This window comes from Trichechus manatus, unplaced genomic scaffold (genome assembly GCF_000243295.1).
Source record: "Trichechus manatus latirostris isolate Lorelei unplaced genomic scaffold, TriManLat1.0 scaffold00103, whole genome shotgun sequence".
Taxonomy (NCBI): Eukaryota; Metazoa; Chordata; class Mammalia; order Sirenia; family Trichechidae; genus Trichechus; species Trichechus manatus.
In genome coordinates this window covers 4326720-4342286 of record NW_004444039.1, presented here as the reverse complement: position 1 = coordinate 4342286, position 15567 = coordinate 4326720, and the positions used below count along the sequence as shown (strand labels likewise).

General features: G+C 47.1%; 1 pseudogene; it reads left to right on the top strand.

The window, feature by feature from the left end:
* The first annotated feature begins 9886 nt into the window (after positions 1-9886).
* LOC101352390 (60S ribosomal protein L31 pseudogene) lies at positions 9887-10248 on the top strand (annotated as a pseudogene).
* The last annotated feature ends 5319 nt before the right edge of the window (positions 10249-15567 follow it).

The window sequence follows — 15567 nt, the reverse complement described above, 5'->3', positions numbered from 1 at the left end:
AACTAAAACAATTTCTGAGGCCAACTCTTCAGACAGGGATTGGACTGGACTGTGGGACATAAAGTGATACTCGTGAGGAGTGTGCTTCTTAGTCAAGTAGACAAAAGAGACCAAAGGGTCAGCTTCTGTCCAGAGGGGAGATGGGAAGGCAGAGAGGTTAGGAGCTGGTTGAATGGTCATGGGGAATCAGGGGTGGAAAAGAGGAGTGTACTGTCGCAGAATGGGGTGAGCAATTAGGGTCACATAACAATGTATGTATAAAATTTTGTATGGGAGACTAACTTGAAATGTAAACTCCATTTAAATACAACAATATAAAAGAAAAAAAAATAAATTTTTTTTTAAAAAAGAATGAGGGCTCTGGAGTCAGACAAATCTCGGTTTGAATCCTGGTTCTGCGACTATTTCTGAGACACTGGCATATTACTTCTCCTTTTTGAACCTCAGCTTTCTCATCCTTAAAGTGGGAACAACAATGATACAAGAGAGATGTTGGGAGGATAAATGAGATAATGCAGGTCAAGTGTTTTGCAGTGGTTCCTGGTACATGGGACATCTTCAGCATATAACCAAAACAACAATGAAAAATAAACTAAAAGCAAACAAAGAAAACACCCCTCCTCCGCCCCCCAAACTAGGCCCTTTGTTCTTTGGTCTCATAAGATTTGACTAAGGGGTGTTACTGGTTGTCTTAGACTGGGTTCTCTAGAGAAGCAAAACCAATGATATGTATATTATAAGGGGATTTATCTCAAGGAAATGGCTCACACAGTTGTTGAGGCAGTCAGGTCTCAAGTCCGTGGGTCAGGCATCAGGCATCAGGCTTCTTCTGACTCACATAGCTGCAGGGGCTGGCAAATCCAAGATCCACAGGTCAGAACATAGGCTGTTGGCTCATGGCTGTGAGGGCTGATAAATCCAAGATCAGCAGGTAAGACGGCAGGCCGCTGGCCCAAGTCCCAATAACTGGAGGTCAGATGCTGGAGCCAAGTGCAGGATCCAGAGAAGAGCAAAAATCAGCAAGCTTTGCCAGAAAATCCACATATATTGGATACAGGCCATACCCGCAAGGAAACTCCCTTTCAACTGATTGGTTGAAATCCATCACCTAAATCAATCAAACGTGATTACATTATAGCAGATCTCATCATGGAGGTGATTACATTATAGCAGATCTCATCATGGAGGTGATTACATTATAGCAGATCTCATCATGGAGGTGATTACGTCATCATACAACTGCCAAACTACATCGTAACTGCCAAACCACTGAGAATCACGGCCCAGCCAAGATGACACACACCTTAAGGATTACACTGTAAAACTTTCTCCTTTTGTATATGCTTATTTTTATGGGGAGTCCCCAGGTGGTGAAAATGGTTAACAAGCTCAACTACTAACCAAAATGTTAGCGGTTTGAGTCCACCCAGAAGCACCTTGGAAGAAAGGCCTGGCAATCTACTTCAGAAAAATCAGCCATTGAAAACTCTATGGAGCACAGTTCTCCTCTGACACGTATGGGGTCACCATGAATCAGAACTGACCTGATGGCAACTGCTTTTTATTTTTATGAGGGTTGGAGTCTCCCATTGCCCCCAGGACAAACACATGGGTGCTGTTCCCCATTAGGCATTGGGCATACAGAGGCAGATCTGATAGACGGTGGGTGAGATGGGGGGACAGTGAAGGAAGGGATCTAGGTGAGCAGTCACTGTGAACAAGAGGACTCTGATGTGCTTGGTTGGCAGGAAGCCCAAAGGAGGAAGGTGAGTGAGGGTCTGGGGTATCTGACAACTGCATTGGAATCCAGCCCACACCTGCTGCAGGTGCAGCTTTGCTCTGTGAGTTGCTTTGACCATCAGTAATAACTCAAGATGGGAGTGTTCTCCACCAAAAGGGACTTTGGACTGTCTGGCCCTGAGGACTGAGATGGTTGTAGCCCCACCCCTGAAGTAGGGACAGTGACTTTTAGTGCAACCAGCAGGGATACAGGTGAGAAATTTTGAGGAACTTAAGCATATTTGGGAGAGAGTTATTTATATAAAAGACTGTATCCCTGATGTTATGGATTGAATTGTGTACCCCAAAAATATGTGTTGTAAATCCTAACCTCTATGCCTATGGTTATAATCCCATTTGGGAAAGGGTTGTCACTGTTACGTTAATGAGGCAGGATTAGCGGAGGGTGTATCTTGAGTCCATCTCTTTTGAGATATAAAAGGAGATTAAATAAGCAAGCTAGAAGCAGAGATGGGGGAAGAGAAATGCCAAGACACATGATGATTGCCCAGGAACAGAAGCTCTAAGAGACAAGGACCTTCCTCCAAAGCCAACAGAGAGAGAAAGCCTTCCCCTAGAGTGAGCACCCTAATTTGGACTCCTTGCCTTCTAAACTGTGAGAAAATAAATTTCTGTTTGTTAAAGCCACCCACTTGCGGTATTTCTGTAATAGCAGCACTAGATAACTAAGACAGAATTTAGTACTGGGAGTGAGGTGCTTCTCTAACAGATACCTAAAATATGGAAGTGGTTTTGGAATTGGGTAATAGGTAGAGGCTGGAAGAGTTTTAAGGTGCCTAGTAGTAAAAGCCTAGATTGCTCTGAAGAGGCTGTTAGTAGAATTGTGGACATCAAAGGCTACTGTGGTGAGGGCTCAGAAGGAAGTGAGGAAAGCTATAGAGAAAGTCTATTGTCTTAGAGAATACATATTGAGCCAGCAATAGATTGTTGCTAGAAATGTGGATGTTCAATGTGCTTCTGGTGAGGCTTCAAAAGAAAATGATGAACATGTGCTTGGACAATGGAGGAAGGGAGATGCTTTTTATGCAGTGGCAAAGAACTTGTCTAAATTATGTTCAAATGTTTGGTGGAAGGCAGAACTTGTAAGTGATGAACTTGGATTCTGGCTGACGAGAGTTCTAAGCAAAATCTTAAAGGGGTTGTGTGGTTTCTCCTTGCCACTTATAGTAAAATGTGAGAGGAAAGATATGGACTTAAAAATGAACTGTGCAAAACGAAAACAAAACTTAAAGATTTGGAAAGTTCGGTTGTACAAACTAAGATCACATGTCCTGCAATTTTTACCAAGGATACCGCTACACAATTTTTCATTAAAGAGACTAAGCCTGTGACTGATGGATCTAACCAACTTCCACATATTATACTGAAAGGGACAGAGAAAACTCATCAGCTTATACTGCACAGGACAGAGAAAGAATGAAAGGAAAAAATGCTGTCTGCTTCTTGGATTTCTACAGGCAGGAAATAGAGATCAAAGGAGCTATATTTGTTGTCCTCCAAGAAAAGAAAAGGACCATCCCTAGGGTAGCTCAGAGATCAGCAGAACTGTTGGAAAGAGTATGGGAAACAGGGCTTTCTTGGTTTCAAAGGGTGGGGCCATGGTCTCCTGGGTTTCAAAAAGTCAGATCTCTGCCAACTCAGTTCCAGAGTGTGGGGCTGCCATTAAGGTGTGTCAGGGGGATAGGGCTGATGCCAAAGCTGAGGGGGTGAGGCTGCCATGTTTAAGGGTCAGAAGAATGGGTCCTGCCAGGGTCAAAGGGGTCGGGTTGCCACTCAGACTGGGAGAATGGGGCAGCCCAAAGCCGAAGGAACAGAATTGCCATTCCAGTGGGCCTGAAAGGTGAAGCTGAAGCACAGGGCTGAGAGGTTTCCACCGAGAATCCAGAGTACGTGGCCTACACCCAGTGTCTGGAGGGCAGGGCCATTGTCCAGATGGTCCCAAAGAACAGAGGATTATTTTCAAGCCTTGATAGCTAATGTAAATTGTTCAACTGGATTTTGGACTTGTTTGGTGCCTGTTAGCCCTTCTTTCCCTCCAATTTCTCCCATTTGTAATGGAAATGTCTATCTTGTGCCTGTTCTGCTATTGTGCTTTGGAAACAGATAACTTGTAGTCTAGATTTCCCAGGTTCACAGACGAACAGGAATCCTTCCCAGATGAGAATACACTGAAAGTCTCACCCATACTTGATTCAGAGGATTCAGCAGATGAGATTTTGGACCTAGAGTTGATGTAAGCTTTTGGGGATGACGTGATGGGGTGAACGTGTTTTGCATTTGGCAAGACATGAATTTGGGGGGCAGGGGCAAAGGGTGGAATTTTATGGATTGAATTATGTTTCCCCAAAATATGTGTTATAATCCTAACCTTTATGCCTGTGGTTATAATCCCGTTTGTGAATGGGTTGTGTTTGTTATGTTAATGAGGCAAGATCAGTGTAGGGTGTATCGTGAATCAATCTCTTTAAAAGAGATTAAACAAGTAAGCTAGAAGCAGAGATGGGGGAAGAGAGATGCCGAACCACTTGACGGTCGCCCAAGAACAGAAGCTCAAAGAGACAAGGACCTTCCTCCAGAGACGACAGAGACAGAAAGCCTTCCCCTAGCGCTGACACCCTGAATTCAGACTTCTAGCCTCCTAAACTGCAAGAAAATAAATTTCTGTTTGTTAAAGTCTCCCACTTGTGGTATTTCTGTTACAGCAGCACTAGATAACTAAGACACCTGGTAAGTCAAGCAAATAGAGACTTAAAACTTTAGAATTTGGAATAGTCGTGTAATTGTGATTTTACTTATATCCTTGGAAATACTGGATCTTGCACATAAAATTATCCCGTATAATCCTTCAATAATCTTGCAAAGTTGTTGTGGTATTTTGGAGATAGGAAAATGGAGGTTTAGAGATATTTGAATCACAAGCTCAAAGTCACAGACACAAAAATAAAGCCTTGATTGAAAGTAAATATCACTGGCCTCAAAGTCTATGTCCTGTTCATTGCTCTAGCTAATTTTAGCTGAATGCATTTTCCAGCTACACCTCCCTCCCAGTTTTGGTTCGCTGACAGACACGTGGCTGTGACTTCATGTGGCTGAGAGAAGTGCATAGGTTTGGAGAAGTGCGCAGATTCTGGAGCCAGGCTGCATGAATTAGAACCCTGCCTGCACGACTTACTGACCGTAAGACTTTGGGCAACGTAATTTACTTCTTTGTGCCTCAGTTTCCTCATCTGTAAAATGCGACTAATTATCCTTACCTCCTGAGGTTGATAGAGTCCCTAGGCTGTGCAAACAGTTAATGTAATGTGCTCAGCTGCTAACTGAAAAGTTGGAGGTTTGAGCCCGCCCAGAGGTGCCTAGGAAGAAAGGCCTGATGATTGGCTTCCAAAAAATCAGCCACTGAAGCCCTATAAAGCACAGTTCTACTCTGACACACACAAGGTTGCCATAAACTGGAACCGACTCAGTGGTGGATGGTTTTCATGAGACTGATGTGAGGACTGAATGAGCTGAGATGTGTAAAGAGCCGAGGACAGGGCCTGGCATGGAGTAAATTCTCAGCAAGGGTTACCTGTCATTGTTCCTGCCTCTTTCCCAGAAACCGCCATGCTTTCTCTGGCTCCAGCTCGGACATGTTCTTTCTGCGACGGGGCCAACTCTCCTGAAGTCAGCAGCCCTTGCTGCTCTTCCATTCTCCTTATGGCTGCAGGAAAGTCCCCAGGCTTCCTCCACAGTGACCGTGTCTGGGAAGAGATGAGCGTTTCCTGGCTCCCGGTGTGAATTAGGACAATTAGAGGTGGCTTCTGGTGGACGCCCTCAGTCCAAGCCGAGACGGAAACGCCGCCGTTGAAGGGCGGCTGAGGACAGTCCACTGACTGAGATCTCAAGACTGGAATTCCACCGAGAGGATCTTTGCTGTTGTTTATACTCTGCTGCAGGAAGCAAACACACTGCTTTTCCATTTTCCTTGGCAGGGTGTGCGGTGCTGGGTTGCTGCCAGCGCGTCTGCTGGGCCTGGATTGTGTGCCTCCCCCCATCCCCAGCCTCAGGTGCACGGTCCCCCAGCAAATGCCTCTTCTGGAAAAACGAAAACGTCTCAGCCTTTGCCGCTCTGCTCCCTTCGGTTCAAAACCCCGCTCTATCTGGCTTGCCCAGCCGCGCCTGCCGCGGCCCGCGCTACCTGGCGGAGGCAGATACCTTTGATGGCCGCGTGTGCATTGTGAGCCCAGCGCACGCTCCGCTTGCAAACAGGGGAGGGTGCGTTCTGCTTCGGTTTATCAGGGGGATTAAAACTGGGATCAATGCAAAAGACCCTGTAGGACAATGGAAAAGGGAAGCTCTGGGAGGCGGGAGCGGGAAGGGAAGCCGGGGGCTGGAGAATGAAGGGGGCCTGGCAGGACCTGTGAAAGAATCAACTCCGCTTTCATCTCAGAGTCTGATCTGTTTCTGAACCCTGATGGGAAGGATCATGAATTTTAAAAATGTGTCTCCAGCCGACAGCTCCAGTCATGAAACCCGCACTCTCTGAAGCTCCAGACTGCGGCGGGAGGCTAGACACGCGAGGGCTGGCGGCGACGGTGAGGAGCGGGCCCTTGTCGGGACACGCCGATCAGATGGAGTCCGAACACACCGTCCAGCAGCCTCCGGCCTGCACCGGACACCCCCCGAGGTCTAGTCCTTCCTCCCTGCCTGCGTGGGGAAGTTCCACAGGGCCCCCCATCAACGTGTAACTTCCGAGTGGCCTGAGGCCCTGCTGGCTGCCCTTGTCACTTGCAGTCACAAGGCCACTTGCTGCCCCCTTGCTCACTTACTATCCTGGTCCTGCCCTGACCACGGGGAGGACAGCGAGGACCAGAGCGTTGAGGAGGCTCCCGTGAGAGAAAGGGGGGCTGTTCTGAAAGCTGTTCAGAGAGGGGGTGCTGGAGGCTTTGAGGCTGAGGAGGGCCAGAGTCTGCGGATGGCAAGCTGACTTCTTGGGGGCTTTGCTGCCTGGCTGTGAGGGGGATGAGAAGGGAGTGGCTGTCCCTTCTAGACGGCAGTAGGTGATGGCGAGCAGTGTCCTTTAGCCCTGTGAGCATGGGCTCCACATAAAATTTAAGAAAACTGTGTTGTGGTTAAATATGTATAACAAAACATTTACCACTGTAACCATGTTTTTCTGTTTTTTAGTTGTGCTTTAGATGAAGGTTTACAGAGCAAATTAGTTTCTCATTAAACAATTAATACACATATTGTTTTGTGCCATTGGTTGCCAACCTTGCAACGTGTCCACACTCGCCCTCCTCAACCTTGGGTTCCCTGTTACCAGCTTTCCTGTCCCCTCCTGCCTTCTCGTCCTTGCCCCTGGGCTGGTGTGCCCCTTTAGTCTTGTTTTATTTTATGGGCCTGTCTAATCTTTGGCTGAAGGGTGAACCTGAGGTGTGACTTCATTACTGAGCTAAAAGGGTGTCTGGGCGCCATATTCTCGGGTTTTCCCCAGTCTCTGTCAGACCAGTAAGTCTGGTCTTTTTTTGTGAGTTAGAATTTTGTTCCACATTTTTCTCCAGCTCTGTCCAGGACCCTCTATTGTGATCCCTGTCAGAGCAGTCCGTGGTGGTAGCCGGACACCATCTAGTCGTGCTGGACTCAGTTTGGTGGAGGCTGTGGGAATCGTGGTCCATTACATTGTAATTATTTTTAAGTGTACAATTCAATGGCATTGATCACATTGGCCAACCATCGCCACTCTCCATTTTCGAAAGTTTTCCACCCCTCTAAACAGAGACTCAGTACCCCGAAGCAATCAACTCTCCGTTCCCCCCTTTCCCTAGTCCCTGATAACCACTAAGAAACTTGGTCTCATGTATTTGCCTATTCTAGATATTTCAGAGAAGTGGAATCATTGATGTCTGACTTATTTCACTCAGCATCGTGGTTTTCAAGGTTCATCCATGTTGTAGGCAGTACCAGAACCTCGTTTTTCTTTACAGCTGAATAATAGTCCTTTGTTTGGGTGTGGAGTCCCTGGGTGGTGCAAACGGTTAACGTGGCTGGCTGCTAACCAGAAGGTTGGAGGTTCAATTCCACCCAGAGATGCCTTGGAAGAAAGGGTCTGGCAATCTACTTCAGAAATACCACAGTCATTGAAAATCCTGTGGAGCACAGGTCTACTCTGACACATGTGGGGTGGTCACGAGTCAGCGTCAACTTGATGGCAACTGGGTTTTTTTTGTTTGTTTGTTCTTTGTATGAATGTACCACATTTGTTGATTCATGCATTGGTCAATGGACACTTGGGCTGCATCCAGCTTTTGGCTATTGTGAATAATGCTGCAATGAACATTGGTGTACAAGTATTGGTTAGTTTATCTTACTCTATAAAAAGCACATACTCTTAAGAAATGAAGCGTGGGCATTTTTAAAAATATGCCTGTAATGGATTGAATTATGTCCCTCAAAAAATGTGTGTATCAATTTGGCTGGGCCATGATTCCCAGTATAGTGTGGTTGTCCTCCATTTTGTGATTGTAATTTTATGTTCAGGAGGATTAGGGTGGGATTGTAACACCCTTACTAAGGTCACATCCCTGATCCAATGTAAAGGGAGTTTCCCCTGGGGTGTGGCCTGCACCACCTTTTATCTTACAAGAGGTAAAAGGAAAGGGAAGCAAGCAGAGAGTGGGGGACCTCATACCACTAAAAAAGCATCACCAGGAGCAGAGCGTGTCCTTTGGGCCTGAGGTTCCTGCGCTGAGATGCCCCCAGACCAAGGGAAGATTGATGCATCACGAGGACCTGCCTCCAGAGCCGACAGAGAGAGAAAGCCTTCTCCTGGAGCTGATGCCTCGAATTTGGACTTGTAGGCTACTGGACTGTGAGAGAATACATTTCTCTTGGTTGAAGCCCTCCACTTGTGGTGTTTCTGTTAAAGCAGCACTAAATGACTAAGATAATGTATTTAAAAAGCTTCTTAGCCAAGTTCTTTTTTTTAAGAACACTGAAGAACTGCAATTATGACTGATCTGTTTGTAAACTGAGAGTCGGGAATGTTGAATTTTTAGAAACAGGGATATTGGTCATGGAAACAAAGTTGCAGAAATTTCTTGAGCGGTAAAGCAGGCTAAAGCAGTACCTGACAGCCTCAAATAACACGCCCCTTTATAAACGGCAGTCCCTGGGTGGTGTCAATGGTTAATACACTTGACTGCTAACTGAAAGGTTGGAGTTCGAATCCACTCAGGGGCAACTCAGAAGAGAGGCCTGGTGATCTAGTTCTAAAAAATCAGCCATTGAAAACCCTACAGAGTACAGTTCTACTCTGACACACATGGGGTTGCCACGAGTTGGAACCGACGCAACAGCAACTGTTTTTTTTAAGCCCGGGAAACAGAGGCTCACGGCCCTGGGAAGAGAGACACCATGCACAGCCAATCCTGGAGAAGGATTAGGGGATTTGAGGTAGCCCCATGAGGACCCTTCACCTCTTGGGGCTCTGTGTCTTGCTTTGTCATGTCCTTCAACCCCTCGGGAACTGTGGACCCCTTTCCAGAGGTTGAAAGCTGTGTAGAGGGGGCTCATTGGTGTTTCTGTGACTCCTGGCTTTATCTACAGTTATGTGGAGATACTTTTTAGAGGGCGTGCTGGAGAAAACCAGTCTCCCCCTCATGCTTGGCACAGATTAGATTAGATCATAGATTTGCAAAGTCTCCTCGAAAAGACAGAAGACCAGCAAATAGGAGAGCTGAAGGCTGTGTTGGCGATTAGCTCCTCAGAAGTAGGTGACAGCCCTGCAGTGGCAAACCAGAGAGGAACATCACCAGGCAGCATGAACAATTCCCACTGAGCCCTGGAGAGCAGGTGCTATGGGGATGGCCGGGCAGGTAGACCCGATGTCGCTCAGGCACATTGATCACAGCTCTCCCCTTGTTCTGATTTCATACACAGTAAATGACCTTCTGAGAATCTGCCTCTGCGTGAAGCCTACCTACAGGAGAGAAAGCGCAGGACAGGGTGACACGTAGGTTGTTGGCTTGGCTGTTGTGCTTGTCTTGGCAACAGAGAGGAGTGGTCCAAGCGTGAACTTCACTTTTCCCAACCTGGTCCCGGCAGGATGCTTCCCACAAAGAACAATGGCAAGGAGAAGAAGGGGTCCCTTGTTGTCAACGAGGTGGCTACCAGAGAGTGCACCATCAACATTCCCACACCCATCCATGGAGTGAGTTTCAAGAGGTGTGCCTCTTGGAGGCTCAAAGAGACCTGGACATTTGCCATGAAGGAGATGAGGCTGCCAAATATGCGCATTGACACCAGGCTCAGCAAAGCTGTCTGAGCCGAAGGAATAAGGAACACCCCGTATCATATCCACACACAGTTGTCCAGAAGATGTAATGAGCATGAAGCACTATACCTGGTTACCTGTGTACTGTCATCACCTTCCAAAACCTACAGACGGTCAGTGAGGATGAAAACTAACCACTGATTATCGAATAAAGTTAGAAAGCCCCCCAAAGCAAAACAAAACCATGAACCTAGGAGTCACTCGCGGTTTGAAAACTGGCTCTTTCATTCACAATATGTGAGACCTGGAGTTGCAGGTTCTCTGGAAGGCTCAGTTTCCACTTCTGAAAAATGAGAAGTGTATCTGTTGAAAGTGTGTGGAGGGGGCTTAGCTTGAGGAATAAGGAAAATGCTTTGCTGAATGCCTAACCCACAGTAAGTGTTCAGTAATGATCGTTTAACAATAATGGACTCGAACATACCAACGATCATGAAGATGGCCAGGACCGGGCAACGTTTAGTTCTGTTCTACCTAATGTTGCCAAGAGTCTGAGCCAGCTCGGTGGCAACTAACAACAAGTCCAAACGACCCGAAGACATTGAAACTGAGTTTTGGGATATGCATGCTGTCTTAGTCACCTAGAGCTGCTATAACAGAAATACCACCAATGGATGGCTTTAACAAACAGAAATTTATTCTCTCATAGTCTAGGAAGCTAGAAGTCCAAATTCAGGGTGCCAGCCCCAGAGGAAGGCTTTCTCTCTCTGTTGGCTCTGGGGAAAGGTCCTTGTCGTCAATATTCTCCCGATCTAGGAGCTTCTCAGTGCAGGAAACTTAAGTCCAAAGGACGCACTCTGCTCCCGGCTCTGCTTTCTTGGAGGTATGAGGTCCCCCTGTCTCTCTGCTCACGTTTTTTCTATCTCAAAAGAGATCCGCTTAAGACATAACCTAGTCTTATAGATTGAGTCCTGCCTCATTAACACAACTGCCGCTAATCCCACCTCATTAACATCATAGAGATGGGATTTACAACACATAGGAAAATCACATCAGATGACAAAATGGTGGACACTCACACAATACTGGGAATCATGGCCTAGCCAAGTTGACACATATTTTTGGGGGACACAATTCAATCCATGACACATGCCCAAGGGCGAGGCCTGTCTGTGAATTTTCTGGGATGAGATACACTGTGTGAATCTTGAGAAACCAACAGTTTGTCTCCCTGGTGACACCTCGATCTCATCACTCATTTTCCTTTCTAACTCTTGATGGAAATAAGAATTTTAGAGCGTGAGCTCATTTGTGGGGAAAGAATATTACACGGCATCCGTACTTTAGTTGGTCATATTGCAAGGTGGACACCTTGCTGGGTGGGAGAACTGGTAAGAAACTGTAGACCTACCCATTGAAAATCGCTCCCAGACAGGCAAGTCTCACCTGTGCTGGGATCCGTAGTGAGGACATGTAACATACCTGTGGATGCCTCGTAGCACTCATCAGAACTTCATTTCTCTTTATGGCTGAATGATATCCCATTGTTTGTGCATACTACATTTTATCCATTCATCTGGTGGTGGCCATTTGGGTTGTTTCAACCGTTTGGCTGTTCTGAATAGTGCTGCTATGAAAGTTGACGTACAAGTATCGGTCAGTGTATCTTACTCTTCAAATAGTGCGTGCTCACCCTTGCCCTGTCTGGGGCAGCTACTCTGCATTTTTTGGGGATCCACTCAAGGTGGCTGCTGCTGGGACCCTGGAAGTGGTCCTCATGGTTGGAGGTGGGGTCTCCTTCTGGGGACACATTTGGGAAGGGTTCACACAGACTCACATGGTAGTAGGTGTGAGCTCTTTGCAGACCCAGAACCATCATTTCCTTTGACTCCTGGTCTTTGGAGTAGAAGCCCACCTGCTATTCTTATTCCCCTCAGTCTCACAGTGCATTCTTTCCGCAAAGCCCCTTGTCCCCCTCAGGCAGGTTATCCAAAGATTTCTACTGACATCGAATGGCAAAGCCAAAGTGCTGGGGTCTTGCTCCCTCTCCCTCCAGGTGGCCCGTCTGCTCCCGTAGAGATCTGCTCCATCTCCAGGCTCCATTTAGCAAGGGGAGTGGCAGGGAGGGCCACGAGAGTCCATCTGCCCACAGATCCCAGTTGGGTGAATTAATTAATGATTATAGAGTACTTTGAAGGTTGGAGGGCTAATTATTTAGCCAGCTCCTGCCTTCCCCCCAAGTCCCGTTGATGGTCTTTTGTCTCTCTCCCTCATGTGGCGTCCTTTGAAGTGAATAGGAGAGGATGAATCAGAGGTCAGTTAACAGGGCTGGCCATTGCAGATGGTCTGACGGGAGATCCCCGTCTGGACGCGCCCCTCTGCAGGAGCTGAGACGCTCTGGGGAGAACAGCAGCACACAGCACAGCGCTGCTTTCTTCACGTCAAACCCAGCCAAGGCTCCCGAAGACCCTGGCTTCCTAGTCTCCCAATTGAGCCTAACAAATAACAAGTCTTATTTTTGAAGATGTAGCTCGATGCGCTTGTGCTTCCAAGGTTCGCTCCCACTTTTGATCTGATATCTCTTATCTATTCATTCATTCGCCCCTCTCACTCTTATTACTGTTCTCCCAGAGCTTGACCCCATAGGAAGAACATGGTTAGCGGGTTCTGCTCCCACTCCTGGACTGCTGCTGGCTGCCATTGAGTCAGCCCCTGACTCATGGAGGCCCCATGCATAGAGGAGCAAAAGACTGCCTTGTCCTGTGACAGCCCAATGATAGGTTGTGGATTGGACTGTTGTGGTCCATAGGGTTTTCATTGGCTGGTTTTCAGAAGTAGATCACCAGGCCTTTCCTCCCAGTCTTAGTCTGGAAGCTCGGCTGAAACCTGTTCAGCGTCATAGTAACATACAAGCCTCCACTGACAGACAGGTGGTGACTGTGCATGAAGTATATTGGCCGAGAACTGAACTCCAGTCTCCCTCATGGAAGGTGGAAATTCTACCACCAAATCATCACCGCTTCCAATACCAGGTTGCAGAGAACTAATTCCAAGCTGTACAACGGGGGCAGCAAACCTGGGCTGCCGTAAACTTGTGAGGAAGAGACCGTATTGTTTCTCCCACCTGCCCTTTCTCCCAACAAACCAAGATTTTGAAATAAAATATATCTTCCTAGTTTTTAAAAAAATCTTGAATTTTGCATACTTTTTTATTCAGGGAAACCCAACTACAAAAAAAAATACTGCAGATAGTGGGATTGCATTTATAGATCCCTACCTGGTCCTGAAGAGCCCTGGTGGCCCGCAGTGGTTGAGCGCTCTGCTGCTAACCGAAAGGTCGGCGGTTCAAAACCACCAGCTACTCCACAGGAGAAAGATATGGGAGTCTGCGTCCATAAAGATTCACAGCCTTGGAAACCCTACAGTGTCCTACAGGGTCACTATGAGTCAACTTGACTGCAAGGGGTTTGTGCTTACCTAGTCCTGAGAGTGATTGTCTGTGGAACTATGTGCTTATTAAGGAGATAGAAGTGTGTGGCTGAAATAGCCTAAGTTAATTTAATTCATGCATTCATTTATCTATATCTATTTAATGGAGCCCTGGTGGTGCAGTGGTTAAGAGCTCGTTTGCTAACCAAAAGGTTGGCAGTTCAAATCCAGCAACCACTTCTTGGAAACCCTATAGGACAGTTCTGCTCTGTCCTATAGGGTTGCTATGAGTAGAGATAGACTCTGGGGCAGTGGGTTTTTATAGTATTTTTTGAGAAGCTACTCTGCTGTAGAGATGATAGAGATACAAGCAGGAAATGACACCCAGTTCTAAAGGTATTTCCAGTCTAGTAGGGAGAAAAGCAAACCCTGGTGGTGTAGTGGTTAAGAGTTTGACTGCTACCCAACAGGTTGGCAGTTTGAATCTATTAGCCACTCATTGGAAACCCTATGGGGCGGTTCTACCCTGTCCTATAGGATCGCTATGAGTCGGAATCGACTCGACAGAAGCAGTTTTGGTGTTTTTTTGGTTAGGGAGAAAAGCATGGAGACATATCAATACAGCAGAGTAATATTTTGAGTTATTGTTTTGTATTTTGCTTATTTTTATGTTCCCTCAGATCAACAGGTAGCAGGCCCTTTGCATGTCCTTGCCTGGGGATATTTTCAGGGCAGAAAACAGAAGTTGCTTCAAGTCAAAGGCTTTTGTGAAAACCCCAGACTCTTTGAAGAATGGATGCTAGGTGTCCCAGAGGTGAAGAGGAGAGAGAGAAGCTTTTGAGGGCAGCAAGAGGAAAGAGAGTGACTCTGGGGGCAGGGGACTGAGTGAAAAAGGGCTGTGAGAGCAAGGAAAGGGGGAGGAAGACACAGAAGCAAGATCAGGAAGGGGCCGGCCAGTGTGGCATGCTCAGAGACATCGCGGAGGCCAGGGCTTTGCAGCCTCGCCCCAAATGTGAACAGGAGCACATGTGAGCTGGATGGCCCTGGGAGCTGGGACAGTGGGGGACTCTGGGAATCAGGAAAGGTGGACAATGGCCAGCAAATGGAGGTGGCTCCCCAGTGCTTTGGCAAAAGAGGAGACCTGAGAGAGGAAGCCCAGCCCCCTGGGGTCAGGGTGGGGAGGGGGGATGACTGTGGTGGGATTTCTGCCACCCACAGGATAGGAGCTCAGAGTGGGATTTAAGATGACTTAAAAAAATAATATATTCTACCCACTGGAGTTACGAACTCTGATACCATACCTGTGGCTGGGCTCCTACACAATAGAAATAAATGGGATTTGGCTCCAAGGGTGCCGGGAGCAAATATGAAGGCAAATTTAAGTCAGCTAGGTTGAGGAGGGGGAGGGATGTGCTTAAGGAGCGCTTTACAGACCATGGCTTCACAGACATGGGTGGTACAAATGGTTAAGGCGCTTGGCTGCTCACTGAAAGGTTGGAGGTTTGAATCCACACAGAGGCACCTCTGAAGAAAGGCCTGGCGATCTACTTCCAAAACATTAGCCATTGAAAACTTTACGGAGCACAGTTCTACTCTGACACACATGGGGTCACCATGAGTCGGGATTGATTCGACAGCAACTGTTTTCTGTCTTTCTTTTTACAGAGGAGGTGCCAAGGATCCTGAGACTTGAAGGATGAGTGGGCAGAAGATGGGGTGGCAGGGATGGGAGCTAACAGCATGGGTTTGCAGAGGGAGGGGGGGCAAGGGAGAGATTCTTCCTCTTTCACACACACAGGGGCGCACTGTCCAATAGGCAAGGTAAGCACGGTGCTTCCCTTGCTTACCAGACAATCTGCAGTGAACAATTTCACATTTTTTCACCACATCAAAGATTCTGCTTCTAGGCATGGCTGGCATCTGTCTCTCTCCCAACCCCACAGCACCTTCCTGCAGAATCAAAGCCTCTTTTCACATTTATAATCCCTGACAGGGACGGGTGACCCAGTGAGCAAGGTAAGCATGGGCTTACTTGTGCTTACTTACTAATCTGTAGTGACCAATTTCGTGTGTTTTTCACAAAGATC